Below are 7,693 nucleotides of genomic sequence, written 5' to 3'. Positions count from 1 at the left end.
GCAACGCCGGTCAACTGCTGTTTGTGTATGAGAAATCGGTTGGAAACTTTCCTCATGTCAGCACGTTGGAGGTGTCGCCACCGGCGCCAACCTTGTGTGAATGCTCTGAAAAGCTATCATTTGCATAGCATAGCATCTTGTTCCTGTCGGTTAAATATCGCGTCTGTAGCACGTCATCTTCGTGCTGTAGCAACTTTAATGGCCAGTAGCATAACTATCAGGAAGTTACCATGTGTTGGGTAAAAGAACACTGTGGCACATCAGGCAATGAATAGCAGACAAACTACCAAAGTAGCCGCCTTTGATAGAGACTGTTGCAGGAAGCATCTACATCTTATTGGTCTGGTCACATCCCCAGTGTGCGACTGTTGTGAATAAGAGGACGCCCGTCACAGGTTTTGTGGCTGCACAAGCAGACACAGCGCTTTAATCCACCTCCCACATCGTCTGTTCGTTATCGGCTGCTATTTACCGACATGCGTCAACGTGTACTGTGTCATTGACTCTGTGTAAGTCCTCCTTTACTCTTGTTCGACGTCCGAGTGCATATGGGTCTAGAAACAAGGTTCTTCCAGAATGAGATTTTCACTTTGCAGCGGAGTGTGCGCTGATATGAAACTTCCTGGCAGATTAAAACTGTGTGCCCGACCGAGACTCGAACTCGGGACCTTTGCCTTTCGCGGGCAAATGCTCTACCATCTGAGCTACCGAAGCACGACTCACGCCCGGTCTTCACAGCTTTACTTCTGCCAGTATCTCGTCTCCTACCTTCCAAACTTTTCAGAGGCTGGTAGAGCACTTGCCCGCGAAAGGCAAAGGTCCCGAGTTCGAGTCTCGGTCGGGCACACAGTTTTAATCTGTCAGGAAGTGTCAACAAGGTTCTTGTATGTAAAAATATGCGTATTATATACCATGAGTGCTTGTCGTAACAGTGTGCTAAATACACGGTTCGTTGGAAGCCAAAAGGAGATTAACATATGAAGTAGCAGCGAAGCAGCCACTGGTCGTTGCAGAAACCACAGATATAACGACACTGCAAAGTAGCGGCGCACCGCTAGAGCTCGCAGAAGACCGACGACAATAATGAAATCATTGTCAAAAGAAGAGGTGGCGTTACATGTTTGTTCGGATTGATGGATCCAAACAACTTTCACTTGAGAAGGATAGGCAGTCCGCGTATGAGCTTCCTAAAAGAGTCAGTTCATCAAAAGACGATAGGTCACACTCCGCCTTGGTTGAGGTCTGATGGGGCTAGGCTTTCTGATAAGCAGGTATAAGGATTCGGTACGGCTAAAATTGTGAAGATACTTCCATTAACTGGTGTGGTTGCGAGATTTTTTCTCCCAAGGCAGACTTACGACAGACGTTGTTCGAGTTGGTTCTGCTGGTAGTATTCGCTCCTTCGAATTGTTTTGCTAATGCCAAGAGAGATCTTTATTGATGAACAGTAACTTGTGGGAGGAAGTAATGATTAATCGTTCATGTGTAACGTGAAAGGAACTGTAGTAACCAATTCTTCGTTTAAAGTTGATTGTATCGGAATTTATCCGAACTTTGTCCGCGTCGTCCTCCTACTTGCCTGAAAGCGCTTCCAGAGATACCTGTGTTGTTTCTCTTATTTTGTGGAGAGCTGGGTGGCTTTTTCGTGTTTCGAGTGAGATACAGACTGGAGAGCGTATTGTTAGATTTATAGGAATAGCAAATTGCTACTGTAATTACTTGGCTTGTTAATATTGACTACAATAATTGGAATTGATCCTGCGCTTGACCATTGGTTAAAGTAAAACACAGTAAAGAGAAATCAACGAACGAACGGCACGTAGCAAAGCTGAGACTTGACTGAATATTAAAGACGAGTAGCCAAATTCCATTTAAGGAACTGTAGTGGGCTGCGAATCGTCAGTGCTTGAAGAGGCAGAGCTTTGTTCAGTTGTATAATTTTTGGGGACCAAAGAGACGATGGCAAGTAGGATTTTTGTTTCTCTTTTTGTGTGTTTCTTTAACGTTCGTGGGCGGGTAAGGCGGGGGGGGGGGGGGGGGGAGGGGATTTTGTTGCTGGCACTCGCACACAAAGGTTCGTTTTACTGTATTGAAATATGTTAGTTCAAATATAGAAAGCTACGGTACTTGTGTTGTAGAAGAATAAACTAAAATAATTTGTGTTAATTGTTCATTTCCGTAGATAGCAACATTTTTGTTCTCTGCTAGAAATATTTTGGTACTATCTGCCAGGTAACTTAATTTTACTAAGAGAAAAAAGATTTACAAATTTCACTTTTGCCTAGGGAAGCTAAAGCCATTGTTATTGTTGAATTAATTTCGTTGACGGTGGAGAAAATCTAGAAGAAACGAAATTGACAAGAACTGGTTAATGTCGAGTAAAGAAAGAGTATTCACATCTTTGGTCGGTGGAAAGTCGTTTGTCCGCACATTTGCTACTATCGTAATTAAAGCGAAGAACGAGAGATTATTACCTAATTAACGACTGAATAAAAAGAAAAATCGTTAAAGGAAATGAATTAAAATCACTTTAAACTGGAAATGAGTTTTGTTCAGAAAGCCAATATTTATTTATGTTATTCTTTGCCGAAGTTACTGAAACTGATCACAGGTAATCGGAGGCTGCATTACCGCTGCGATACATTATATCCAACTAAGAAACAGATATTCCGAATTAAGGAGAGACAACATTTTTACAATAAAAAAAAATTCACTACGATTTCGATTGTATCGTACTACAAAGAAAGATAGATCAGGTTCTCTTATACCAATATTAAGAGAAAAACAATCCACGTCAAATTAAATCGCCAATTCTCTGTACCAGCTTACTTGCCACGACCGTATTGATCACTATCAACAAAGAAGAACAATTTTTACAAATCTGATAGCCTTGATCGCAATAAAATAAAATTACAATTCGATGGGTACGTTTCTCGGTTCACTTAAAACGACCTTTAGATTACGCTTATTAAAACATCAGTACCTATGTGTACTGGTGGCCAGAACAAGATCACTAGGTGTAGCTCAGATCACGATTGCTAAGGAATCGGTGCTTAAGTAAAATGTTGTCACATTATCATTATTAAATTTAATTCATCAATAGTAAAAAGTTGGTAAAAGTCTGGCTGTTAACATCTAAAACCATCAGAACTCAGGCGAGATACTCTTGGTCAATATACTTAGGTACCAGGAAATAAGCAAGATATGAGTTACACCTAGTAACGACGATGTTGTGGCCAACTGTGTAAATAGCTGCTAATTCTTTAGTAAGCGTGACCTAAGGATGGTTGTTAGTAAAAAAAAATACTGGTAATCAGTAGACTAAAATTTTATTTTATTGTGACAAAGACTGATAGGTTTTCTAACTTCCAACTGAATCGTTGTAAATCTAAATGTGTGATCTTATAAGTATGCATCTGCCAATACTCTGAAATTTGCGAGCTTGGAATACGACTGGAAAATTTCCGTGTCCAAGCAGCACAGTTACATAATACATCTGCAGACATTAGCGCCCTCCCATAGTCATGCAACGAACCGATAAAGATTCTCCCTTCACAAGCGGATGTGGCAGTGGTGAGGTCTGGGGCGGATGGTCCGAAAAAAGTGTGGCAGTCTTAGCATACCAGGATCATGTGGCGTGTCCGCACCAGTTGCCAGCAACTCCAAATCAGAAAATTTGTTGCAAATCCTATCAATTTTTGTGAAAGGTACTTTACAACTATGGTTTCCTCATAGATCATAGTAATAAGGCGGTAGTGCAATAAACGCAGGATGCAAATCTATCATGAAAATTCAGGGTCTATCTCAGGAACTAGATTTTCGACTTAGCGACTGTAATGCCTTGCAGAGCGCCAATACAAGACAGTTATCTGCAAGAAGGCTGCAAAAACAGCCATGTTTCCGAGCGATGTTCAAACAAGTTCCGTATGACAATTGACTTAGCAACAGAAAAAAGTATGGTACGAGGAGGTCGTATTTTGAAGTATCACTTCAAAAACGCATTACACGTTTATGTTAGCTTGACAGTCATTCCCTGTCTTAGTAATGATGAGACCGTCGAACTCATTCTGACAACATAATTACGACTCTCATAATGCATATGTTACCTTATTGCAGGCTCTTTGTAGATAAGTAGTTGCATTTGCCGCGTGTGAGCAAAAGTAATTAAATGGAAACGCTGATACCTCGTATGATTATGCCAGTTAATTTTCATATCATTTTAAAGAATGGAATTATTTTATCAGATGTTTCAACTTATAGGTGTCCTCTATTACCGATATTATCCCACGGTTGTGAATGACTTCATTAAGAGCAGAGAACTGTCTGTTTGCTACAATATTTTCAGTCAGTGCCATTAAATAAACTGATGAAACTTACGGAAAATATTAGTCGGCGCGTTTCCACAAAGATAAGAAAAGCCCGCCGAACTGAAGGAGGCGTGTGTCGTCTGTCGAAAAAAATTGTCGCTTCTTCAGTTTCCTGCACGAGTTGACTTTGCTCCCACATCTTGCGATGTTACCTTCACAGTGATATTGTGGATAATATCACATGTATTGAGCCAAAATTCCAGTGTCTGGCGTAGGAGTGGAATCATTTCTCATGCATTTTCGACACACTGTCGTACAGTGTTTGGTGGAAGGAAGAAAGGAAGGGTGATTGCAATTTATCGTCTCATTGACATCGAATTCATTAGAGGCGGAACACAAACTCGGATTGGTTCAAGGATTGGGAAGGAACACCGGCTGCGCCCTTTCGAAGGAACCATCCCGAAGTTTACCTAGAGCGATATAGGAAAATCAATATTTACTGAGGTATTGTCACAAGCTCATAGCTTCCGTCATTTTCGTACCTTCGGAAATAAAACGGAAATTCGGTCCTGAAAGGATCTGAATTATCTTGGTCTCTGGCTTAACGCTTATGATATTTTTTTGTTACCATAAAGATAAATATCTGAGGAAATTTTATAAAATTTAATACATTACTGGGCATGTAAGCGAAGAAAACATAATATTGCTATAGATGAAGGAATTCCAGCACTGCCCTATGGGGCACAGACACTGGCGAGCGAGGTCGGCTCACCAACTGGCATGCGGAGCATAGAGTAAATATCTCTGGAGTGAATGACTTCATTAAGAGCAGAGAACTGTCTGTTTTCACATGTGCAGAACAGATTTTGTGTTGGCAACATACATTGCCGGCCTGGTCACGTGTTCTCGGGACGTCGTGCGTCTATCCGTATAGCGCCCTGTATATTTAGAATGTCACTACATCCCTAATACAGACGGATTCTTTTCGTACGTGTCATGGATTATTTATATATTTTGCGCAGACATTTTAACAGTATCCATTTGATACAGGGAATAGACCAGCTACGTAACTTTTAAGGGCAAGTGGTATTACATCCTGCTTCTTTGCGATAGGTGTCACAGTTAAGATACACTCGATGTTTGGTAGTTTTCGGTGTGATACGGCACTGTATAGTGTTACAGAGCCTGACGTATATTTTTGCAGTGATAGTCTTGCAAAACGACTTGACAGTACGCTAGTACTTTTGCAAGTGTCCGAAAAACACCGAATTTGCCACAAATTAGCGATTATATCCGTGCTAATTCGTCCTTTTTTTCCTGCTGTTTCTGCGTATTTGTTTTCTCGTTTTTGCGACCTAAAGCACAATTTTTCTTACTGGTGACACTTTCAAATATTTATTTAACGCATTTTACGTACTTGCTCCCAGTTTATTCAATAAATAGTAGACTGAGTAATCTATATACATAATCGACAAGTCACTGATAAATGCATGGAGGATAGTATTTGCGGAATCAACTAACCATTTCCTTTCCTATTCCACTAGCAAATTTACGAGAGGAAGCGATTGTTTGTAAGCTTTTGTACGAGCCGTAGTATCTATTATATAGTCATAAAATCGTAGAAAAATAGGTCTACAGAATCAAGCGTTAATTATAATGCGTCTCGAAATTTTTAAACATATACAGTGTCTCTTACTAATATGATAACTATAATTAGAGCTACATGGTATGTACCCATGAAAAGTAACTATCCCTCCTTTCACATATCTTTTTTTGCATTCGTAGCAACAACAGTAATTCACCATCGCTATTAATCAACAAACGGTGAAATACAACAAAAACTCTTGATATTATAAACTTCAAACGCTGCAGAAAGCACACACGCACAGCGAAGTCCCAAAAACACGTCAGAATCCTGGTTTAATGTTGACAATACGCGCAGAACGCAATGCTCACTCCAGAGATATTTACTCTATGAAGCGGAGACAGTATAGCAGACGATCCAAGTGTCCCCACGGCACAAGTTCTGTGCGTGCGCGAACCACGTGACCTCCCCTGGCAGTGGTCGCAAGGCCACGGCAGTGCGGTCGCGCTTCTGCAGCCAGCGGTGAGCCGACCATGGTCGATGCCTGTGTGCGAAACCAAGGTAGCGCCTGTTTTGTAGATGAGTGGTCCACTTCACTATCATTTCGAAACAGATGCCTAAAAGAAAGCCTATGTTATGCAACAATTGTTTATGAGTGAACCACTTTGCTACCATTAGGAAAAAAATGGCTAATAGAAAGTATATGTTACACAACAATTATTTATTATGCGTCTACTAATATATCTTGAATACAAAGGAAGATACAAATTAGAGAGAGTAAGGATTTTATTTTTGCATATTTATTGGACTTCTTTAGCCATAATGTTTCAGGACGTTTCATGTTTATAGAATCATGACAAATATTACATCTATAAAGCGCTTTTTAAAGGAAAATAATAAAAGTAAAATTATGTGTGTACAGCAAAATGTTTCTTGCTCTTTTTCTCCCGGTTATACTCTTGTGGTTTATCGTCACGTATCTAGATTTTAACATAAGCAAAAAATGGGGTTGGAAAATCTCATCCTGTTAGAAAATCTGAACACGGTTGTACACTATGAACTCTTTCAGCTTATCTATTCGCGAAGTCCTTAATAATGATGTGAGTATATATGTTATTTAAAATTACTTCATCTAAGATGTTCCAAACTACCAGTATTACGGCCAAGTCGGAAAATCTTTCCTGCCTCATGATTGATAGCAAGTAATTTCTTATTAATTTTAATCTTGAAAAGGATCTTTCTGCACTGGCCACTGTGACTGGCATCGTTATTAAAATTCGTAATGAAATTCTGTGATTAGGGCATGTGGCTGTTAAATTATGTAAAAACGTAGATTCCAGGATTTTTGTTGCGTCATTGTGTAAATCCTTAAGAAGGGAGTGACGTGGCCTAATTTCTTAGCACAAAACTTCAACATCCACATCTGACAAACTATTGTTCACAGGAAATCTTTCCTTTAAATGACTCTGAGCACTATGGGACTTAACATCTGAGGTCATCAGTCCCCTAGAACTTAGAACTACTGAAACCTAACTAACCTGAGGACATCAAGCACATCCATGCCCGAGGCAGGATTCGAACCTGCGACCGTAGCAGTCGCGCGGTTCCGGACTGTATCGCCTAGAACCGCTCGGCCACTGCGTCCGGCTTTCCTTTAATAATTACAGTTAATTATATGGTGGTTTTATCATGAACATTGCTTAGATTTACCAGAAACTAAATACGTTGTTCTGACTACATAAAGAAATGAAAACTTTCTTTTATTGGCATTAGCGCCTGGTCTAAAATCTACAAGTAGACA

The sequence above is a fragment of the Schistocerca piceifrons genome, chromosome 4, assembly GCF_021461385.2.
Source record: "Schistocerca piceifrons isolate TAMUIC-IGC-003096 chromosome 4, iqSchPice1.1, whole genome shotgun sequence".
In the NCBI taxonomy this organism is placed as follows: domain Eukaryota; kingdom Metazoa; phylum Arthropoda; class Insecta; order Orthoptera; family Acrididae; genus Schistocerca; species Schistocerca piceifrons.
This window is presented reverse-complemented; position numbering follows the sequence as displayed.